The sequence below is a fragment of the Triticum aestivum genome, chromosome 1B (assembly GCF_018294505.1).
Source record: "Triticum aestivum cultivar Chinese Spring chromosome 1B, IWGSC CS RefSeq v2.1, whole genome shotgun sequence".
In the NCBI taxonomy this organism is placed as follows: domain Eukaryota; kingdom Viridiplantae; phylum Streptophyta; class Magnoliopsida; order Poales; family Poaceae; genus Triticum; species Triticum aestivum.
This window is the reverse complement of record NC_057795.1, coordinates 83,695,039-83,708,623: the sequence shown is the minus strand read 5'-3', so window position 1 is coordinate 83,708,623 and position 13,585 is coordinate 83,695,039.

Sequence of the window (13,585 nt, the reverse complement as noted above, 5' to 3'; positions counted from 1 at the left end):
GGAATATGCAATGTTTATGTTAGTTCATACGATGCACATGATGTTTAAATGCCCCTTAAATCTGGTCAGTCAAGTGATGGTCTTTAAGCCTCCTTCTTTGCTTCTTTTCTTGATATGTAAGATTTGCTCACACATCTGTTCAATTGCTTGTTTGCATCAGCCAGCCATACTAGGATTGTTTGCTTTGATTACTTGCTGTTCTTGACCTAACACTCTAAAAGAGCTTGTCAATGATTTTAACACTAAGTGTTGTTGTAGTGGGGCCTTGTCTAACTCATAGGTGACATAAAGGTTTTGCTGTACACTACAGTAGGCTCTTCAAGAGTACCTGGAGGTCCAGTTCGAAGGTATGCCTAGTTTTTACATAGTGCAGACATAGTAAATGCTCATTTTATTGTGTGCAAGTGCAAGAGATGCGGCATGTTTCATTATGTGGTGTTGTTTTATTATAATCTCATCCTTTTGTGTTCACAGACTGGAAAGTATGCATATTTATCTTCCACGGAGACGAGTAACTAGTTTGTGTCACCTTGCAGAGGGGGCGCAATGAAGATAAGATTGAGGATTTCCAAGTATAAGATGTTAGGAAGGAGCCTTGCAAGAGAAGTAGGAGCTGCGCTGAGCCTCTTCAACCTGCTAAGGTAAGTCACTGTATGCAACTCAACAGTTCAATTCCTTGTTTGTTTCAGGCATAGTTAATTTTCTCTTTTCAATTGCTTTATTTGTCCTCACTTAATGAGATGCCCAAATAATTATGCCTGATGTTCGGTACTTGTATCACTATTAGTTGACATAATTAAAGGCCTTACCATTTAAGTACTCTGCCGAAGTATGCCTGAAGCTTTGAAGTCTATTAACCAACTATTATTGCATGAGGCTCACAATCTAGTTTATACTATGCTAATGATTGCATAGTTTTGCCTGCTGTAGTATGTTTGTATGAAACCCTCTACTGTTCATTATGCTCCCTAAGACTTTAATTGAGGTACAGAATGGCCAACTGCTTGCTTACTTATACGCAACGTGTTGTCTAAATTTGTAACTTGTCTGTGTTTTCGATTGGGCCCCAACATCATGCTCCTCTGGTGAGCTAAGAGGGATTTTTGTATGCAGGCTGCACAGACTATCTTTTTTATAATTTTTAAAATATCACCTGCTTATGCTTCATGACGTGTAACATTTTTTGTGTGAAAGTGATGTGTAACATTTTTGTTAGTCCTGTTTTGCCATATAGTACAAAATAGTGTCTTGTTCGCTTCACTGTTGTAACTATATTTTTTCCCTAGTCATGTGTACACATTTCAGGATGAAGTGACATCAACACAAAACTCTGTGAGCAGTGCGACATGGCCGTTACCGAATGATTATGGATTGGAATTGGAATGTGCTGATGTTCTCGAACATCAACTAGAGGTGGCAAGACAACATGTACATGATTGTCATCGTATAATCAACAAGTTGAGACTGGACATGTAGGTATTAGATGCAGGAGTCAAAAAAATGAAACAAGATACCTAGGTAACCATGAAGGAATTGGAGATTTTGCAGACTGAAATTTATGCTATATGAATCCGGCCAATCCTATTTTCTGAAGAGATTATAGTTCAAATGGAGTTAAGTTGATGCGCGTCCATGATGTATGAGCCGTATTTGTCCAGTGTATGTAATTTGTTGTTTGTGTATGCTTTATTATCACCTGTGCTGTACCATAATGCCCAGTGGGTATAATCGGCTGTAATTTCTTTATTGTATAGTGTAGGATTATTCTACCTTTCTATACCTTGATCTCTTTGTTGTATAGTGTATGCTTTTTAGAGGTGATAGTATTGAGTAGGATAATTCTTTGAATATGCTATATCGTTCAAACGGGGGCCAACTCGCCCGACCATGGGCCTTCTACGTCTCGTAGGATCCATGGGCCTTCTATGTCTCGCAGGATCCATGGGCCTTCTACGTCTCGCAGTGTCCATGGGCTTCTACGTCTCGCAGTGTCCATGGGCCTTCTACGTCTCATAGGATCCATGGGCCTTTTACGTCACGTAGGATCCAGGGGCCGCCGACTCATTTATGGGTCTTATACTGGCCTTTAATGGGCCATAGAAGGGCCTATAATGGAAATTGTACGTTTTATGGACTGACCATAACGGGCCGTTAATAGGTTGTATTTGGTGATACTATGAAAATGGCCCAACAGACTAACGGACCACAAACGGGCCGACTATAACGACGGGCTGAATTTGGCCCACAAGCAGAAAATGACAGTAACGGGCCGTAAGTAACCGAATGCTGCAAATAAGCCCAAGAATAAATGGGCTCTGAGAAGGCCGAAAGATAACATGGGCTGTAAACGGCCCAACTGAATAATGGGCCCTTAATGGGTATAAAGCGATACAATGTTCATTACGGGCCAGTTTCACCACGGGCCGTTAATGGGTCTAAAGTAATACACTGTTCATCGCGGGCCAGTTTCACCACGGGCCATTAATAGGCCAAGAGTTACATAGGGCCTCATATGGGCCGAAAGACGTCATGGGCCATACATGGGCCAGAAGTGAAAACGGGCTGGAATCATATTAGATGGCCCAGATGACGTTATTGGGCCTAATTCGGATAGGGTGTAATGGGCTTTGGGTTAGCGGGCTGTAAATGGGCTATATGCGAACAAGCCGTTAACAGGCTTTCCATGGCCCGGCCCATCACATTTTGACCAAGTCAAACGGGCCGGCCTTTTCACAGGAATGGGCCTCTGTTGGGCCGTGCCATGTGTCAACATATCATAGACGCCTTCTGTCCAATGAGTGGATGACATCTGTCCCAACAATGAGCCGACACATGTTTCCTCCAACCAATGATGATTTTACAGGTGGAAAATCCCCATTGGTCGGGGTTGTTAACGGGTTATCGGATCCAAAACCCGACCCGATAGCTTAACGGCGTTCCGTTACGGTGGATGCCACGTGTCGGTCACCCTTGACGAAAGCACTTCTGTGACGAGTGATTTATCGTCATGGAAGTGGACACTTCCGTGATGATAATTTTGGTAATGTCATCGAACACTTCTACGACAGCACAGGTATGACTATCTCGATTCTGTCATAAATTTGTCAAGGATGTACATGCATGACAAAAAACGCGACCTACTGTGACAAACACGTATCATCACGGAAGTGTATTTTTTTGTAGTGTGTACATGCTCCCTTATTGGAAAGTAGTTCATCACAGAAACCGGTTCCTGTGACACCTACACAAATTAGTGAGGAAGCTACTGATATTGATCATGAAACTTCAAATCAAATTACTACCGAACATCGTAGGTCAACTAGAGTAAGATCCACACCAGAGTGGTATGGTAGTCCTATTCTGGAGGTCATGTTACTTGACCATGGCGAACCTACGAACTATGAGGAAGCGATGATGAGCCCAGATTCCGCAAAATGGCTTGAGCCATGAAACCTGAGATGGGATCGATGTATGAGAACAAAGTGTGGACTTTGGTTGACTTGCCCGATGATCGGCAAGCCATTGAGAATAAATGGATCTTCAAGAAGAAGACTGATGCTGACGGTAATGTTACTGTCCACAAAGCTCGACTTGTTGTGGAAGGTTTTTGACAAGTTCAAGGTGTTGAGTACGATGAGACTTTCTCACCCGTAGCGATCCTTAAGTCTGTCCAAATCATGTTAGCAATTTCCGCATTTTATGATTATGAAATTTGGCAAATGGATGTCAAAATTGCATTCCCGAATGGATTTCTGGAAGAAGAGTTGTATATGATGCAACCAGAAGGTTTTGTCGCTCTGAAAGGTGCTAACAAAGTGTGCAAGCTCCAGCGATCCATTTATGGACTGGTGCAAGCCTCTTGGAGTTGGAATTAACATTTTGATAGTGTGATCAAAGCATATGGTTTTATACATACTTTTGGAGAAGCCTGTATTTGCAAGGAAGTGAGTGGGAGCTCTGTAGCATTTCTAATATTATATGTGGATGACATATTGTTGATTGGAAATGATATAGAATTTCTGGATAGAATAAAAGGATACTTGAATAAGAGTTTTTCAATGAAAGACCTCGGTGAAGCTGCTTATATATTGGGCATCAAGATCTATAGAGATAGATCAAGACATTTAATTGTACTTTCACAAAGCGCATACCTTGATAAAGTTTTGAAAAGGTTCAAAATGGTTCAAGCAAAGAAAGGGATCTTGCCTGTATTACAAGGTGTGAAGTTGAGTCGGACTCAATGCCCAACCACTGCAGAAGATAGAGAGAAAATGAAAAATGTTCCCTATGCTTCAGCCATAGGCTCGATCATATATGCAATGATGTGTACCAGACCTAATGCGTGCCTTGCTATTAGTTTAGCAGGGAGGTACCAAAGTAATCCAGGAGTGGATCACTAGACAGCGGTCAAGAACATCCTGAAATACCTGAAAAGGACTAAGGATATGTTTCTCGTTTATGGAGGTGACAAAGAGCTCATCGTAAATGGTTACGTCGATGCAAGCTTTGACACTGATACATACGATTCTAAATCACAAACCGGATACGTGTTTATATTGAACGATGGAGTTGTCAGTTGGTGCAGTTCTAAACAAAGCGTCGTTGCAGGATCTAGGTGTGAAGCGGAGTACATAGCTTCTTCGGAAGCAGCAAATGAAGGAGTCTGGATGAAAGAGTTCATATCCGATCTAGGTGTCAGACCTATTGCATCGGGTCCAATGAAAATCTTTTGTGACAATACCGGTGCAATTGCCTTGGCAAAGGAATCCATATTTCACAAGAGAACCAAGCACATCAAGAGACGCTTCAATTCCATCGGTGACCAAGTCTAGGTGGGAGACATAGAGATTAGCAAGATACATATGGATCTGAATGTTGCAGACCTGTTGACTAAGCCTCTCTCACGAGCAAAACATGATTAGCACCAAGACGCCATGGGTGTTAGAATCATTACAATGTATCTAGATTATTGACTCTAGTGCAAGTAGGAGACTGAAGGAAATATGCCCTAGAGGCAATAATAAAGTTATTATTTATTTCCTTATTTTATGATAAATGTTTATTATTCATGCTAGAATTGTATTAGCCGGAAACATAATACATGTGTGAATACATAGACAATATAGTGTCACTAGTATGCCTCTACTTGACTAGCTCGTTGATCAAACATGGTTAAGGTTTCCTAACCATAGACATGAGTTGTCATTTGATAAACGGGATCACATCATTAGGAGACATAAAGATCGATATATTGGATGACAATGTTTGGACTTCGGAAGTGTTCCGGGCAAGTTCGGGCATATACCGGAGTACCGGGGGGTTACTGTCGGTGTCAAAACCTGCGGATCTCGGGTAGGGGGTCCCGATTTGTGCGTCTTAGGCTGATGGTAATAGGAAGCAAGGGACACAATGTTTACCCAGGTTCGGGCCCTCTCGATGGAGGTAAAACCCTACTTCCTGCTTGATTAATATTGACGATATGAGTAGTACAAGAGTAGATCTACCACGAGATCGTAGAGGCTAAACCCTAGAAGCTAGCCTATGATGATTATGATTGTAATTGTGATCGGCCTTCTAAGGTCCAACCTCTCCGGTTTATATAGACACTGGAGAGGGCTAGGGTTTACACGGAGTCGGTTACAAGGAAGGAAATACAATATCCGGATCGCCAAGCTTGTCTCCCACGCAAAGGAGAGTCCCATTCGGACACGGGACGGAGTCTTGAGTCTTGTATCTTCACTCTCCAATAGTCCGGACGATGTATATAGTCCGGTTGTCCGGATACACCCTAATCCAGGACTCCCTCAGTAGCCCCCGAACCAGGCTTCAATGACGATGCATTCGGCGTGCAGTCTTGTCTTCGGCATTGCAAGGCGGGTTCCATCTCTGAATACTCCAAAGTAATTATCGAACACTTAGACCATGTCCGGATCTGCGAGATGATCCTCACATGCTATTACAGGGAACATAGCATAAAATCTGTTCTGCTGGCAATCTTCTTACGTCGTGCCCTTGCATCGTGGCCCGGTCCAACACGAACCGGCGTTTCTCGCCCCACCTCGACTTGCGTTGCGAGGCGGTTTTATTGGCATGTCCTGCCAAAGCAGAGATCGTGTTCCTCTTATTACGGGATCTTCCATCAATATGGGCGTGCGTAACCCCACGACGACCGTTGGCATGACTCCGCGTGCTTTTAGATAAGCCTCAAGCGGTCACACTGAGGACTCTTGATATTCACCCCCTTTATAAAGGGGCCGAGGCCTATGCCTGTTTTCAACGTCCCTTGCGCCTTCTCGCACCTCAAGTTCTAACACCCGAGACCAAAGCTCCAACACCCCAAATCCTCCAATATGTCCGGATCCAACCCTCAAGGCTGGTGGGTGGCCTCCTCGATCCAATAGGAGGACATTGCGAGGCTTAGGGAGGTCGGATATCTGACCACCGACATCCAGCACAGGCTTCCTGCTCCAAGGAAGGTCATCCCTACACCGGAGCCCAATGAGAGCGTCGTGTTTGTTCCTCACTTCCTCCGCGGCTTGGGCCTCACCCTTGATCCCTTTGTGAGGGGGCTCATGTTCTATTACGGGTTGGATTTTCATGATATAGCTCCGGACGCTATCCTCCATATCTCGTCGTTCATCATTGTGTGCGAGGCTTTTCTCCACATCACTCCACACTTCGGCTTATGGCTCAAGACCTTTAATGTGAAGCCGAAGATGATTGAGGGGCGACATGCGGAGTACGGAGGTGCCATAATAAGCAGGAACGCCGATGCCCCATGGCCAGAGGGTTCTTTCCCGGAAGTATCTGATGTATGGCAACGGAGGTGGTTTTATGTTACGGCTCCCAGAGGCACAAAGTGGGTGGCCGCCCCCGAGTTCCGCTCGGGCCCTCTGTCACAATTGGCGTCATCGACCGACGTAGGATGTGTCGTGGTTCTAAGTCTGACAGTAGAATAGGGGTAGGTATGGAGAGGCAAGATCCTAGCTATGGAGAAGTTGTGCACACAAGTGTTTTACGAGTTCAGGCCCTTCTCAGAGGAAGTAACAACCCTACTCTCGGAGCCCGGAGGCGGTCGACTCAATTATATGTGTGAGAGTTACAGGGGTGCGAACCCTTCTGCCAGTGGACGGGGTTGGCTTATATAGAGGATGCCAAGACCCCAACCAGCCCACGTAACGGAGGGTTTAAAGTACATTAGGGCCTGGCGTTACTGGTAACGCCCTACATAAAGTGTCATCATGACCATAAAGACTACTTAATTACACACCGTTTGGATACAGAGTAGATCTTGAACTCCTGGTGGTCGAGTGAGTCTTCATGGTCGAGTGTCTTCAGGTTCGTCGAGCGTCCTCTAGTCCGCCGAGTGGAGTACCTCTTGGTCGACTGGAAGACGGCTTCTTCTAAAAGATGTCCTCGGGGAGGGTACCTTGGACAGGTCCATGACCCTACCCTAGGTACATGACTTCATCATTAGCCCCCGAATGGATCGAGGTTTGAGTGAGGAAGGAGTTGGCAATCTTTCTGACCTACTTTCTGGTGCTGTAAAGGTGTTTTCCTCTAGATCAATGACTTTCAAGTGAGGATGTCAACTCTCTTTCAATCGCCTTGATCCATTCTTTATATCTGTCGAGTGAACTTTACGGACTTGGAAATTATTCGAGCGACGGATCGCAGGAGATCTTCCGTCTGACAAGTTATCCTGCGGTTAGCGGATTTTGTGGGATCTGAATTTTGGGAAGCGCGCGAAGCGGAGAAGACCGCGGTACTTGGATGGGATAAGGCAGGGACGCCTTGATTCCCGCGCTGCCTTTTTCGCCACGTATCGCCTGCGCGACTGTTTCGGGATTTGACAGGATTGTCTGGGCCTACCTGTCAGCCACTCGGAAGTGACTCCATATAAGGAACCAGGCGGAGGTTTTTTGAACAGTGCCTCCTCATTTTCCCCTCCCTCGTCTCCAGATTCATCCGCTGCGCTGGCCAACTGCCCAGCGCCGCTGCTCCGTTCCAGCCTCGTCGGCGATAATGGTGAAGGAGAAAACGGCGGCCTTGGAGTGGGCGAAGAAGGCGACGGTGCAGGCAAAGGGGAGAGCGAGCAGCCAGGGTGGATCCTTGTCGCGGTCCCGCCTGCCATAGTGTTGGATCCAAGGGGATTGGATCCGTTCGACCATCACCTAGAAGGATCACGACGACTTGGCCAACGAGGGGTTGATCGAGCACGGAGCAGTGAGGCTTCCGGGGACGGAGTGACAGCCGCAGCCTCGGGAGGGTGAGTGTGTCCTCCTAGCGACTCATGTCGATCGTGGGTTTTCTTTGCCGCCGCATCTCTTCTTTTGGGGGTTTCTGAACTTCTTCGGGGCTCAGCTCCATCACTACACACCCAATTATATTGCCTATCTCGCCGCTTTCGTGTCTCTGTGCGAAAACTTCTTGGGTTGTCGGCCGCATTGGGGCCTTTTCAAACACATATTCACTTGCCGCTCTCAGACGGTCAAGAAGGCCAATCCGAATGACGAGAGAACCCAAGTAATCCAGATGTGTGGGGGTCTTGGGGTCCAGATGAGGAGTAAGAATTCCTTTCCAGCTATGACCCTTCCCGAGTCAGATAGAGGGTGGCAGTCGACCTGGTTCTACTGCCAAGATCGGTCGATGCCAGGGCAGTCGACTGGGCTCCCTCCCTTCACCATGAGTCGAGTGAACAAGCCATCTTCTCTGAAAGTGATTCCAGAGGATAAGGCTCAGGTGAAAATGCTGATGGAGCGGGTAGTCCAACTCATTCGCGATGGTGTGACTGGCATGGATCTTCTGGAGGTTTTCCTTCAACGGCGTATCCAGCCACTCCAGTACCGGGGTCACCCGATGTGTTTGTACTCTAGTACTGAAGACACCACTCGGGTCCACCCAGAAGAAGTCGACGATGTCACACTCGAGAGGTGGATGACTGCCATTATAGGGAACAAGGACAACCCTCGTGGAGCCAGGAGGATCCCGCCACTCGACCAATCTTATGAGGAAGACAAGGTATGACCACTTATCTCTGATTGTCATCATGCTTCGTCCATTCTGTTTTGATATAGATCAGTCGATCGATTTTTGTCTTGTTTGTTGTCTTTCAGGCCACCACTGAGTTGTACTCGATGCCCAACAGGGCGCAAGCACAGACCGAGGAGGAGGAAGGGAGCGGAGGCGAAAGTCAAGAGGAGTGGGAGTCGGTCGGCGACGAGGATGATGAAGATGCAGACTCCGATGAGGAGGAGGAGGAGGAAGTTGTGCCTCCCCGTTCTGAAAGAAGCTCCAAGCTCGTCAACGACCCTGCGGTCGAACGCGGCAAGGGAGTCGTGCCTGCTGGGCAATCGACGAAACGCCCTCGGACGACTTCACCGGCGCCGACTGAGAAGGCGTCGAAGCAACCCCGAGCGGCCCCGACAAAGCCAACGAAGGCCCTACCGAAGATGAGGATGGAGATCCCGACTGTTTCTGGGTAACAGCATAACTCATGTTTTTTCCTTTTATCATGCATATATTCTTTGTCGACACGATCGATGACAGACTGATTTTTGAAATCGCAGTGCTGCTACCTCTGAAACTTCAGCCAGGCATGAGGATCAAGAAATGGAAGATGCTGCTACTTCTCATCCTGGTATGATCTGCGCAGTTTCTCTTTCGGTCGAATGGATCTTTATTTTTGACTTTGAACCTTTTCTGCAGCTCCACCTAGCGTTATCATCGATCTCCCTGATGATGACGATCAAGCGTCGCTGAGGCAAAGGAGGAGCAGGAAGTCGACTGCTGGCAAGACTGCTCGGGTTGCGTCAGCACCTAAACCATTGGTTCCAGAGGGGAGCAATGTTGCTCAGGCTACTGTGTCTTTTGCGGATCCATTGACAAGTGCCCGTCCTCCATCATCGAGTGCTGATCCACCTTCTCTCTTCTCCACATACCACGTCCAGGAGGAACAGGCAGGCGCTGCCAAGGAAGCCATACGCCAAGCGGGGATCATGATGGAGCAGGTGAAGGCAATCCGAGTCGCCAGCCAAGCAGCTTACGACGCGAGTTCAGCTCTTCAGATCAATGTCCAGGTTAGTTGAACACCGACTGAAAATCTTAGTGTTTGTCATGCGCCCAGTGGGTGTGTCAATTGGAATGTCTGTATTAGTGGGGGCACGCTGAGTGCACCCACTGGGTGTAGTCGCCGACACTACGATGGACTACTTGCAGTCGATTGTAGTCTTTAAGCCTTGAACTTTCTCATTTTTACTTGTTTCACTCGAACTGGTCGAGTGGAATCATGGAACCGGTGGGGGCACGCTGAGTGCACCCACTGGGTGTAGTCCCCAAGACCTTGGTCGACTGCTGGCAGTCGGCTATGGTCTAAATAATTCTTCGTTTTTTTGTGTCTAACTATTGACAGTTAGCTGTTTCCGGCCGACTGATCGACTCTGAGTCTAGCTGATAGAACTAGTGGGGGCACGCTGAGTGCACCCACTGGGTGTAGTCCCCGACACTACAGTTGAATGTTTAGATTCAGCTGTAGTCTTAGAAACACTACATTTTTTTTCTTTAGTCACTCGGAAGTGATCTGTCTTTGATGACTGTCGACTGATCTTTCACAGAAATCTTGTGACCTTGTTTCTCATTATACCGAGTTGGAGAACAAGCATATCCAGCTTGAACTTGATCTGAAGCTTGTCCAGGAGAACTTCACGAAGGCGAAGGAGGGGCAAAAGGTATGTTTAGTGAGAATCTTGATGACTGTCTTTGCTTCTTGCCTTTCTCCGAGTCTGATCTTATTGTGATTTTGCAGATAAACTGAGAGATGCTCTGAAGAAGAAGGACCTTGACCTCGCCGAGGCGCAAAACCGGCTTCGGACAAAACCAAACTTGCAGAAGAGAAGTTGGCTTCGGTCAACAAACTTGAAGAGGAAAACACTAATCTGAAAGCTGCTCTCGACGTGGCCAACCAGGAGGTCACTCGACTGAAAAATGACAAGATGGTCCTGAGTGACAAAGCTAGCGAATTGGCGGGAAAGAAGAATGACATGGAGGTTTATCTAGGAGCACTCGCCAAGAAGTTGTTCCTCATGCTTGAAGGTAACCCTTTATATCCGACTGGTAATTACTGACTTACTGTAGGAGCATTAGCTTATCCTTGAATCGTGTCCACAGAATTCTGCCAAAACTTTGAAGAAGAGACTAGTCGAGTGGAGACTGGCTTGGACCCCATCAACTCTCCAGTGAAAGATGAAGCCGCTATGAACGTGCTCCGCCTCGAGTCTCGCGTTTCTGCAGTGGTCGACTACCTTGCAAGACTGAAGGCTGCAACGTTGCGCATCGATACATCACTCTGGCCAGAAGAAACACTTCAGAACGACCTCGAGTCTCTGATGACTCGACTGAACGAAGTTCCAAGTCGAGTGCAAGAATGGAAGAAGTCTTCTGCCAGGTGTGGTGCCCATGTTGCTCTGTCCTTAGTCTGCGTCCACTACATGGAAGCGAGAGAAGACAAGCTGGTGTCTCTCAAGGTGGCCAATACCAGGAAGCATGACTTCCGTTCTTTCATGGAGACCTTCATTGCTGCTGCCACTCGGATCGTAGACGGGATCGATCTGGACGAGTTTGTTGCGCCTTCCAGCCCTCCGCAGGAGGGGTAAAAAACTTCTATGCTTGATGCTTTGAATTTGCCTCGGAATGCCGAGTGATTTTTGTAACTGATAAACCTTAACAGGCTTGCTGCCTGAGCACTTCTGGATCCGTAGGACGTTATCTGAACTTGGTTTGCCGCTGACATATGTTTGCTTCTGCTTTCGAGCAACCATCTTTCTTGGGTTGGAATATATACTAGTGTCTGTGGTGCTCTTTTGCAGGTAGGGACGAAGTACAAATTGCAATCAACTTGTACTCGTCATGTTTAGGTGAGTGCTGGGCTGCAGCTAAGCCTCTCGAGTGGGAGATTTGTTCTCCACTCGACAGGATTTTCGAAACATAGGCGAGCACTGGGCTGCAGCTAAGCCCCCGAGTGGGAGGTTTGCTCTCCACTCGGTAGGATTTTAGAAACTTAGGCGAGCACTGGGCTGCAGCTAAGCCCCCGAGTGGGAGGTTTGCTCTCCACTCGGTAGGATTTTAGAAACTTAGGCGAGCACTGGGCTATAGCTAAGCCGCCGAGTGGGAGGTTTTCTCTCCACTCGGTAGGATTTTAGAAACTTAGGCGAGCACTGGGCTGCAGCTAAGCCCCCGAGTGGGAGGTTTGCTCTCCACTCGGTAGGATTTTAGAAACTTAGGCGAGCACTGGGCTGCAGCTAAGCCCCCGAGTGGGAGGTTTGCTCTGCAATTGGTAGGATTTTAGAAACTTAGGCGAGCACTGGGCTGCAGCTAAGCCTCCGAGTGGGAGGTTTGCTCTGCACTCGGTAGGATTTTCGAAACTTAGGCGAGCACTGATCTGTAGCTAAGCCCTCGAGTGGGAGGTTTGCTCTCCACTCGGTAGGATTTTTGTGGCATAGTTTTGGAGGGGAAGGTAGCAGTCGACCTGCGCTTCGTCCTCCTTGCGGAGCACACGTTGTATTTGTGGCGTAGCTCGGAAGGAGAAGGCAGGAGTCGACCTGCGCCTCATCCTCTTCGCGGAGCGCATGTTGTATTTTATACTTAGGCGAACACTAGGTTGCAGCTAAGTCTCCGAGTGGAAGGCTGGCTTACCACTCGGTAGGATTTTGTTGAAACTTAGGCGAGTACTTGGACTGCAGCTAAGCCCCCGAGTGGAAGGCTGGCTTACCACTCGGTAGGGTTTTCAAAAACTTAGGCGAGCACTGGGCTGCAGCTAAGCCTCCGAGTGGAAGGCTGGCTTACCACTCGGTAGGATTTTGTTGAAACTTAGGCGAGTACTTGGACTGCAGCTAAGCCTCCGAGTGGAAGGCTGGCTTGCCACTCGATAGGATTTTGTTTAAACTTAGGCGAAACGGATTCGCAGCTAAGCCTCTGAGTGGAAGGCTGGCTTACCACTCGGTAGGATTTTTTTTACAAACTTAGGCGAAACAGATTCGCGGCTAAGCCACCCACTGGGGGACTGATTTATAAGAACAAAAGCAATAACAATCACTGGGGAATATTATGAAACTCTTGTCTTTGATAAATAAACTACAGAAGTACTTTTATTACAACTCATCCGAGTGAAAACTTAAGTATGAAAGGGGCGGAGCAGCTCCGCGTTCCATGCTCGGGGCTCGTCAATCTGGTGCTCGACATTGTAAAGGCGGTATGCTCCATTGTGGACCTTCCCAAGTAGGAGCAAGCTTGTGTGGTTTCTGCTGATCCACTCGGAGAACTAAATCTCCCTCCTGGAAAGCTCGACTCTTCACGTTTCTGGCATGGAAGCGACGCAAGTCCTGCTGGTAAATGGTCGATCGGATCAAAGCCATCTCTCTTTCTTCTTCTAGAAGGTCGACCGCGTCCTGTCGGGCTTGCTCTACTTCAGCTTCGGTGTAGAGTTCGACTCGAGGTGCGTTGTGAAGTAGGTCACTCGGCAAGACTGCTTCAGCTCCGTAGACCAAGAAGAACGGAGTCCTCCCAGTCGACCGGTTTGGCGTGGTCCTTA